The sequence below is a fragment of the Apteryx mantelli genome, chromosome 32, assembly GCF_036417845.1.
Source record: "Apteryx mantelli isolate bAptMan1 chromosome 32, bAptMan1.hap1, whole genome shotgun sequence".
Taxonomy (NCBI): domain Eukaryota; kingdom Metazoa; phylum Chordata; class Aves; order Apterygiformes; family Apterygidae; genus Apteryx; species Apteryx mantelli.
The window spans coordinates 1241555-1252452 of record NC_090009.1 but is presented as its reverse complement, the minus strand read 5'-3'; the positions used below and the strand labels follow the sequence as shown (position 1 = coordinate 1252452).

At 47.3% G+C, this 10898-nt stretch overlaps 1 long non-coding RNA gene across 2 annotated transcripts; it reads left to right on the top strand.

The window, feature by feature from the left end:
• The first annotated feature begins 2942 nt into the window (after positions 1 to 2942).
• LOC136994767 (uncharacterized) lies at positions 2943 to 5653 on the top strand. 2 transcript variants are annotated; one of them, XR_010886674.1, is made up of 2 exons: positions 2943 to 3050; positions 5361 to 5653. It is a non-coding gene; the product is annotated as an uncharacterized lncRNA (long non-coding RNA). The 2 variants fall into 2 exon arrangements; XR_010886673.1 differs by lacking the exon at positions 2943 to 3050 and adding an exon at positions 4875 to 5031.
• The last annotated feature ends 5245 nt before the right edge of the window (positions 5654 to 10898 follow it).

Below are 10898 nucleotides of genomic sequence, written 5' to 3'. Positions count from 1 at the left end.
ATTTGTATCAATTGTTAAAACATATACAAAATAATGGACAAAACCCTCTAATTACTGTCCACCATGATACAAAAGAAATGCATCGTGTACTTGAAGGAGTAATAAAGGACACAAAAAAAAAAAAATCATTGGTGGGAAACTCTCTTGGGATGGTCACCAACCGCTACAGGGACTTATAATCGCATCTTGCAGCCAGTAGTAGTGGTAAGGATCCGGCGGGGGCGACACCTGCCCTCCCGGCAGGGACAGATACACAAACACAAGGCACACCAAGGTCGATACTGAGCGTTTATACCTCTGCGTCTGAGCAACAGCTCCTCAGTGATTTCCCGGTCGAGGCAATAAAGGAGCGGGAGAGTCCCTGGCACCGCCAAGCGTCAGTCCATGGTGAGGAACGCTGCGGGGGAGGCACTATACGTGGGTTTTGTGTACTATACACATGTGCAGGAAGCACATTGAGCTCATCGCTAATCTCGAGTCAAAGCCTAGGTGCAGCGCCACGCTGCGCAAGCCTGGCTACGTGGCTATGGGTCAACATGCCCTGTTGATGCTCCTTTTCCCATGGAATGGTGTGGCCAGCTCCCATCTCCTGTCTCCTCAACATTCTTCTGCACTTTCCCGTACACTCCACCCCTGTGATGGAAAGCTAGTTACAGGCCATTCCAGTCATGGGGTATAAGGGCAAGGGAATTTACAAAGAGAGGCAATGGCTCTAGATGTCCAATTTAAGCCTTGAGCTAAAGCACAGGCAACATGCTCTAGCTGTTTACAATTATGCACCACCACCCCTGGGATCCCAATGAGGCTTAGCAATAGGCCTAAGGCTTCTGCATGGGAAAATAAGCTTACATGGAGGTTACAGGTGGCATCTAGGATATGCCACGGGGTCCTTCGCCGCTCTGTTATAAAGGGAAGGATGCTTAAATTAACATGACCTACAGTGCATGGGCCACCTGTGGCGTTGGCCGGCACACATGTATATGCTGTAGTGCCACACAGAAGGAACCACCCTAATGGTGGTATAAGGTGAGCAGACGCATAGGTAACATTTATAGTGTCATTACAAATTAACTGTGTATTCGTTACGTGCTGCAGAACAGGGGCAGCATTTACAAAGCACAAGCAAATATCTGTTTTAGATATGTTAGCTATACGAAAAGAGTAAGTCCAAGGTGTCTTCTTTTGGGAAACAATACCCAAATTGTATAAATTCATGGGAGTAACAAAAATCTTTTTTTTTTTTTTTTAATATATAAGTCTGTAATACCGCGAGTGGAGCTGGTACACCTATGTGACACGTAGTTAAGACATCATCCACTGATTGTCCTCCTGCAATACAGAAAGCAGAGAGGTTAGCGGATCTTTGTGCGAGCCAAATCCATGCATTTACATGGGAAGCTGGATGGTCTTGTAGATTGACGGCATCTGTCGTGGTCAACAAGAGGCAACATTCCAACAGCAACTTATGGATGCCGGCGTGATAACCTGTTGAGGGGAAGATAGAAAGGCATGGTATCACCATCAGGAAGAACTAGAGCAGTGGCTCCTGGACCATCTGCTTGTTATGGAAAATGAGGCTCGCTGTCCACCATAACAGGCTCCAACCCTAGGTTCCCACTGAGGCAGAAGTTCAAAGTCAGATTGGAGAGAAATAAAATTTAATGACACGCGTGCAGTAATTACAGCTCGAGCTGGGGGCCTCCGCAGAGGGACCCCGCACAAGGACAGCCCTGGGCAATTATACCCTTACAATCTAAGTTCCCCACCCCTCAAGCAATAATTCAGACCAATAGTCATATTTAGATCTGGGGTCTTCCCCTTCTCCATTGGGTTCCTTCATTGTCTCTAGCCAGGCTGCTGCTTTTCTTAGCTTCAAGATTGCTACGCCTGCTGTCCGTGTAACTTCTTCATCTCTCCAGTTTTAACCAGCTCTGGGGCCCCCTTTTACTTATCTAGCTAAAAGTTCAACGTATCTAGGAGAAAGGTCAGAGCTTGCGGCCTAAGGCTTCAGCAAATTTAGCTACTAATGCTAAGCAAGTTATGCTGAGCGATCAACTCTAGACCGCTTCAATCCAATATTCTCTAACAGTCCTCCCTTTGTTTTTATTAAGCATCCCTGCTAATATGCAGGTCCTTACCTATCTTCGCTGCTTGGGTTAATGCTATTAGTTCTGCCCCTTGAGCGCTTACAGATGGAGATAAGGAATTAGCCTAAAGTACCACAGAGGCTGGTGACAGCATAACCTGAATGGTGTTTTCCATCCAAAACATATGCTGATCCATCTGTAAACAGAACTAAGTCTGCGTTTCCCAAAGGTTCATCTTGGAGATCCTCCCGGGGCTTCCTCGAGCTGACAACCACCTGTTCACAGGAATGATGAGGCTCTCCATCTTCAGGTAGGGGCAATAGTGTCGCTGGATTTAAGATGTTGCAGCAGCTCTTTAAGGTCATATTATCTGCGTGTAGTATTATTAGTTCATAGCCATGAGCTCTCTGTGGGGACAGTGCTTGAGTAGCATATTGTTTCAATAACAGTTCTACCTCATGTGGCACATAGGCAGTCATTGGGTGACCCAAAACTACAGGTCATGTTTTTTCAATAAGGGCTGCTGTAGCTGTTATCACTCTGATGCATCCTGGAGTGCCTTTGGTTACTGCATCTAGCTGGGTGGAGTACTAGGCCACTGGCCTACGGTGAGGACCTAGTTTTTGAGGGAGTACTCCACTTGCTACTCCCTGTCGTTCAGGAACAAATCATTCAAATGGCTTACGATAATCTGGTGGTCCTAGAGCCAGGGCTCAGACCAATGCCCTTTTTACAGATGTGAAAGCTTTCTCTTTTCCTGGATGCCAGGTCAAAAGCTCTGTCTCCTCCTTCTTTGTTGCCTGCACCAAAGGTTTGGTAAGTTCTCCCAACCCAGGAATCCATGGTTGGCAAAACCCTACAGCTCCTAAAAATCCCCTGAGTTGCTTTTTTGTTCTAGGACGGGGCATATCAAGAATTGTCTTTACTCCTTCAGGATCAATTAATCTGTGCCCTTCCTTCAAGGTAAACCCCAAATATTCTACCTCTTGCTGACACAGCTGGAGCTTGGACGGAGATGCTCGATGCCCTTTCTCTGCAAGAGCGTTACATACAGAAAGGGTGTCTTTCAAACATTTCTCTTAATCCTTACTTGCTAATAACAAATCATCCACATATTGTATTAACACTGAACGTTCTGGAAGTTTGATATCCGCAAGACCATTTTTAAGTATACCCAAAAAAATAGTCAGAGACCCAGTAAATCCCTGTGGTAGCCTAGTCCAAGTCAATTGTTGTCCCTTCCAAGTGAAGGCAAAAAGATCTTGGCTGTCCTTAGCTACCGCTATACTAAAAAAGGCTGCCGGTAAATCAATCACGGTAAAATAAGGTGCCCAGTGGGGTATCTGTAATAATATAGCTGACAGGTCAGGAACTACTGGATGTGGAGCAATTACATGTTGGTTTATAACTCTTAGGTCTCGTACAAACCGATACTCTGGATTGCCATCAGAATCCTGCCTATTCTTTTTCACTGGCAGAATCGTGGTATTGAATGGGGATTCACAAACTCTGAGGATACCCAACTTTAAATAGTGATCAATTTGCTTTTGGATACTTTCCTCTACTTCCTTTGGGATAGGGTATTGTTTAACCACGGGAGGTAATCCCCTCTTTGTTTTGATGGAGACTGCACTAGCTTATTTCAATAGTCCAACATCCATTCCTGAAGAGCTCCATAGCTTTCCAGGAACTGATTCTAAACCTGTTGGAAGTTGCAGATTAGTTGACTCTGGTTCAGGTGTCTCAGCCAGAACACACGAGCCCATTATTATTAATTTCATCTGTTCCAGCTGTAAGCAGATCTGAGTATCCAAGGCTTGTAAGAGATCTCTCCCTAAAAGGCAAAAGGGTGAATCCATGGAAATTATGAAACATCCCCACACTCCTTTACCTCCAAGAGTGAGCAATAAGGGCTTAGTTAACGTCTGTTTGCCTTTTCCCATTACTCCCTGTACTGTTATTTTAGCTGACGACTTACATCCTTTAGGCTCAAAATTCAGAAGGGAAAGGGTAGCTCCAGTATCCACTAAGAAGGGAATCTCTTGACCTTCTATATTTGCCATTATCTGCCCCCTGAAATCCAAATCTATATCCCATGAATTCACCCCACTTCCCACAGTATTTTCTGGGTCTCCCATCTCCTGTCATTGTGGGCTGGCTGGGAATTGCCTGGTGTCATTCCCAGCACTCGACTGTCTCATGCTGTCCCCTCCATTCCTGGGCACACGACGCTTCACTGGGCATTCCCGCTTCCAGTGCCCTTGTTCCCCACAAGAACGGCAATAATCATTAACTCCTAAGCATACAATATGTTTGCTTTGATTCCGTCTATCTCCTCTTTCCCTTGCTCACCCCCTTCCTCTAGTTTCTTTCAACCTGTCTCGTAACACAGCTGCTAACACACTCATATCCTCTTTCTTTAGTCGTCTCTTCTTTCACCTTCTCTTCATCTCGATCGTTATATACAAATGTGGCTAAATGTACTATTTTGTCCATAGACTTCCCTGGCCAGTCAGGAACATGTTTAGAAAAATACTTTTTAATGTCCAAGGCCGTTTGATCTACAAATGTAGAAACCATTAGAGGCCTGTTAGCCTCGGCTTCTGGGTCTATCCCCCCTCCAAACATTTGGATTTGTTAAAATAGTCTAGAAAGGAAAGCTGAGGGCTGTTCCTCAGGTTGTTGCTGACACTCCCTTATTTTAGACCAATTCGCACTCTTTTGGCCTGCCAAAGGTATAGCTTCTTCTAACCCTTGTCTGGCTAATTACAGCTGCCTGTAATCTGCCTCTACATTATAATTCCACCTGGGGTCCACAGCCTGCCAGGCTGTTTGAGCAGCCACAACATCCCCCTGTTCTGCCCAACGATGGTTTGCATCCAGAATTGAGTGTTTTTCATCTGGAGTGAACAAGGCTTCAAGGAGCATTTTCACCTCCCCCCAGGTAGGATCATATGCCCGCAGCATTCCTCGTACAATTTGTAACACTTTCTCGGGATCTCCCCTAAGCCTGGGAGTTTGTTGACTCCATGCAATATAATCTTGGGGCTGTCCCAGGGTCGGTAAATTTGCGTTGTAGCCACCCGTCCGGACCTGGCGGGGACACTCCTGGCACAGGAACGACACAGTTTGAAAGGCAGAGGTGGAAGGCAAGGGGGGGGTACAGAGAAGTTGAAACAGAGGATGACGCATAGGGCGCAGCAGTTTCCACAAGCATTTTAGCAGCTGCACTACTTTCAGCATTCTGAGAAAAACTTTTTCTTTCTTTTCTAGGTGCCTCTTTTCGTCTAGCAAATGCCCAACTGTCCCATACATACTAATAATCATTTGTCTGGGGAACCAATCCTGCAAATGGTGACGCAGGAAAGTTAACTCCTGATGATCAAAGGTTCCCTGCGGCGGCCATCGTTCCACTGGGTTACCAGCCTTTGTCAGGAACGGCCAATCCTCCTGACGTAGTTGGATCAACCTTTTTTTTTCTTAGGTTCTTTGTCACGCTACGACGGTTTGATAGTAACGACTGAGACAGTAATATAATAAAAAACTATGTTTACTTCCTCACGCAAGCTCTTAGATTAGTAACATCCATTAAAATAATGTGATTACTAATTTAGAAAGGATAGCCCAAAAGGATAGCCCGAAATGGTCGATTATTGATTCACAAGGATAACGCGAAACAATGCAATTACTGATTTAGAAAGGATAACCCAAAACAGTCAGTTACTGCGCTAGTAACTGAAAGCACTGCTTATCCCTGCTTGCAAGCTTTCTTGTTCACTCTCTTAGCGAGAGGGCGCTCAACCTTGAGGAGTTACTACTGGCCAGCCTTTTGGCTCCCTCTCTTAAGGAGAGGGCTCTCAACCTTGAGGAGTTACTACTTGCAAGCTTTTGGTTCACTCTCTTAGCAAGAGGGCTCTCAACCTTGAGGAGTTACTACTGGCCAGCCTTTTGGTTCACTCTCTTAACGAGAGGGCTCTCAACCTCGTGAGGAGTTACCTTAACCCAGCGTCCCAGGAAAAGGGGAGGGGGGGAAATACTCAAGGTCCAGCCGGAGACGATGGTCAGGTCACGTTCCCATCCCTGCTCAAACTCTCCTGCTCGGTGACCCTTTTTTTATACCTGGCTGGGACTCTGGGCAAATGTCATCCATGCTGATTCATGCATAGTTGCATATTCATACAGCCGCTTCTCACTGGCCTTTTTTTTGCTTTATTAATTGTTTCCCGCCTCTTCCTGATATGCTAATTAGGAGGGGGTGTGCGAGATAATATTAAAATGGGGTGTAATGAGCTGAAGGGTATTGTGGGTCAGAGTTAAGTTCTGTGATCATGGTCTTTTGCTCCTTGCGAAACAGGGAGGTGGACTGCAATGTCTTCACATCGCTTCCTCCTTCGCCTCGTTTGTCTCGCCACCATCTTCATGTAGACAGCTTGACCCGACCACGCTCATTACTCAATCCCTAACTTCTCTAATTTCGTTAATTTGTGGACTCATAATAATAATTTTGAGACGGTCTTTAGTATCCAAGTCTCCTTTTTTATACGGCTGGGACTCTGGGCAAATACTGCTTTCGCTGACTCCTGCGAGTTTCATAACAACAGGGCTGTTTGTCTGTTCGGAAGGACCCTGCTAGCAAGGCAAGACCACAACACCTCCGTATCGCTTCCTCCCTCCCTGCGGGTCCATGCAGACTCCTTAGTTGGCAGACTTTTTCAGTCCTGTTAGCCCTTCACTTGCTTGACATTCTTGGTACCATCAATCTTACTCTAGTTCTGCAAAATTTTGGCTAAGGGCGTCCCTTTTTCTATGCCAAAATTATTTCTCATATTGAGTTCCTGAAAAGTGCGTCTTATGCTGATCAGGCAGCACACTTCCTCATAATACACCTTTTTTTTTTTTCCCCCCCAGCAACACCAGAATTTAGATTTTCATTACCCCCTGCAGCTGGCATGATTACACTCTCTCTCTCTCTCTCTCTCTCTCTCTCTGGGAACCGCACTCACCACCCAAGTCTTTGACTGCCAGGACTGCTGTCCCTTTGCAGTGGGCAGCTCTGTCAGCCGATGGGTGCCCCCTTCTGTTCCCAGGTCACACGCACTCACACTAGTCAAAGTACCGGTATCCATACTCACACTAGTCACGGTGACTCTAAGTTAGTCTTGCGGTGCACCTTAGGCTGATCAGGCTGCGCACTCCCCCTTCCGGCCGGAGTGAGATGGGACTCGAACCCTCTCAAACCCTGAGGGTGGGACTTAAACCCACTCTCCCTGAAATGTAGTACCTGGTATGCCTTACGCTGATCAGCCTGCGTGCCCTTTACAGTGCACTTCTTTGTTACCAAACCAGAAGTTAGCATTTGGGCGTGAATTTAAGACTCACCCTCTCGGTGCTTCCCATTGCCAAAGATCCCAGGTGAACTCACCTGATGGTGCCAGATGATCGTTTGGAGATGAGAGGCCCTGACGATGGTCACCTAGGGTCCCACCAGGGTTGCCAAACTGTTATGGAAAATGAGGCTCGCCGGCCACCATAACAGGCTCTGGCCCTAGGTTCCTGCTGAGGCAGAAGTTCGAAGTCAGATTGGAGAGAAATAAAATTTAATGACACACACATGTGGTAATTGTCGCGGTCCGCGGGAGTGACAGGAAAGAATCATACACACTCACAGAATGCAGGTTCAATTCCATCTTTATTCAGCAATTTGCCCATTTTATAAGTACAGGTATTCGGCGCTCTGGCCCTTGATTTGTGGTTCATACAGATTATGTCACAGGTAGCCAATCATTGCACCGATCACGCACGCAGCGGTCATGCCTTGTACCTTGCTGCTTGTTTAGCAAAGCTGTCTAGCCCTTAACCTTGGTTCCCACTGGCTTCTGCTAGCTTATCTGTACTTTCTCAGGATGTATCATTCCCAGCTGCACCAGTGTCCTTGGTAAAACTACTTTAAAGCACGTAGCAGCGGCTACAGCCTGAGGCCTAAGGCTTCAGCAAATTTAGCTACTAATGCTAAGCAAGTTGTGCTAAGCAACTAATCCTAAACAGTGTAGTTCCATACTCTATATTTCATATAGATTGTTGTTCTGAAGTACCGCAAGGGCCCCAACAGGTAATTACAGCTGAAGCTGGGTGCCTCCGCAGAGGGACCCCACACAAGGACAGCCCTGTGCAGTTATACCCTTACAATCTAAAGTTCCCCACCCCTCATGCCAGAGTTTGGACCAAGAGTCATATTTAGATCTGGGGTCTTCCCCTTCTCCATTGGGTTCCTTCATTGTCTCTAGCCAGGCTGCTGCTTTTCTTATCTTCAAGATTGCTACTCCTGCATTCCAACACGCCTGTTGTTAAGCATAAACAGCGCTTGTGAGAGCATGCTCACCCACCCCCTTGACGTTTGCGTGGTGCTAAGTGTTTGGATTTGTTCTTTTAGCAGGCCATTCATTCTCTCTATTAATCCACTAGCTGGAGGGTGGTACGGTACATGCAAGAGCCAGGTGATCCTCGAGTCCTTTGCCCATTCTTGTACTACATGGCCTGCAAAGTGGGTACCTTGGTCACTCTGTATTTCTTTTGGTATACCGTAAGTATACATGAGTTGCTCTAAGCCCTGTACAGGAGAGGATAGATTCGCATGGGAGGTAGGATATGCATACATAAGGCCTGGGTAAGTGTCTGCAGCAGTCAATATATACTTTCGTCCCTGTGAAGGGGGTAACGGGCCTACATAATCTACTTGCTGGGTTGCAAAGGGGTGTTCGCCCCACTTGATGCGACCATATGTGCTGGTGAAAGGCACTTTTGTTAGCTTCATACAAACGGGACAGTTGACGCATGCTGCCTTATACCAACGTAGCACTAACATGGGATGATGGCTTGGTGATAGATCCCAAGCCTGAGCTGTGATGGGGCCATGATGCCCTGATTGTTCATGTGCTTGCCAAGCTTGCTTTAACTCTGAGGGTGTTGCCATCTGGTCGACTGCTGTATTATGCTGAGTTTCGAGGATCTCCTGCTTCTGATGGGCATCAACATGTCGCACAGACACAGCTTTAGCTTGCACAGTGTCCCAAATCCTCTCCCACAAGGGGCTCCCCCAGAGTTCCTTATCATGTATCTTCCACTGTGCGGCGGCCCATGTTGGTAACCAGGTGGGCCCTGACGGTATCATGCGTCACCCATGCCTGAATGGGGAGGGGGGTGTGTACGGTCACCGGGTCACCTCCCGTAACTCATTCGCTATCCTGCAAAGCCCACACCACAGCCAGAAGCTGTTTTTCCAGAGGTGTATAATTTGCTGTGGCCCCTTGCATTGAACCTATAGGTTCCCGCCTTGCATGGGCACATGGCTGCCACAACTTCCAAGACACCGTATCCCCCATGACCGTTACCTCCAGCTCGAAAGGTTGTCCCTCAGACGGAGTGAATAGTTCGCAGTGTTGGACCACCGCCTCCTTGCACAGGTCAAAGGCTTGCTGCTGTTCTTTAGTCCATCGCCACTGCCTACTTTCTTTTGGACAAACGCTGTAGCAGCCGCATTCAATATGCTAAGTGGGGTATGAAGGTCCGCCAGAACCCCAAAAGGCCCCAAAAAGCTTGTAGTTGTCTCACAGCAGTGGGAACAGGGTGCTGTTGAATAGTATTGTGCACTTTCTCAGGGATAGCTTTCGTCTGCCCCCTCCAGACTATCCCTAAGAATTGCATGCTGATGTCCGGCCCCTGGGCCTTCTTAGGGTTTACAGCCCACCCCCACTCCTGTAGGGTCTGTACCAGCAATGATAACTGCTCACCTACTCGTTCTTCAGGAGGTCCCATTACCAAAATATTATCGATATAATGACAGATGGTACACTCTGGAAGGAGGGGAGGGAGATCAGCTGAGATCATCTGGTGGCAAATGGGGGGCTACGTTTATAGCCATGAGGAAGGACTTGAAACGTATATTGCTTATCATCCCATGTAAACGCGAATTGATCCTGCTATTGCGGGGAGATAGCGACGGAGAAGAATGCATTCGCCAAATCAATGACAGCTTTCCATTCCTGCAGATGTTTCCCTATGCCTTCCAGCAGAGTTACCATGTCAGGTACTATGGCTGCTAATGGTGGGGCAATTTTATTTAGCTCCCTGTAATCCACAGTCATACGCCATGAGCCATCAGGCTTCCAAACAGGCCAAATAGGACTATCGAAAGCCGACAGGGCAGGGCGTATTATTTGAGTATGCAACAAAGCATCTATAGTTTCCTGAATCTCCTTTCCCCACCAGGAATTCTATATTGCTTCACTTGCACCACAGTGGGGGGAACCGGTAAATCCACTGGGTCCCATTTTGGATGCCCTCTAATCAAAGTAATGGATCGTAACTGCGGTAACGCAGGACTTTTTCCAGAGGAGAACAATCCTTGCAGGCTCTGAATATCTCTGCCCAGTAGCACATTGATCCCCAAGATGTACTCATGAATCAGTGCTAATAAAACTGTGGCAGAAAATGTTTTTTTTTGCCAATTGCTAACGTGACTCCAGCCTGTATCGCTGGGGTGGCCGATCCTCCTAACCCACGTATACGGGTAGTGGCCTTCCCCGGAGCTACCACGCTATGTAGTACAGGAGCTTCTGCTCCAGTATCTACTAAAGTGAGCACAGCAATTTCTCCTCCAGAGCACCAGTGAATTCACAGGGGTACCTGAGGACATCGGTACCCCCGATGGTAAGCCGCAACCGATGCTTATATTGCTGGGATCCTGTCTCCCCCTCGTTGTCTCTTGGCTGGCAGTTTCGACGCTGTGGCTGGAGCAGGGGGGGCAGCAGGCTG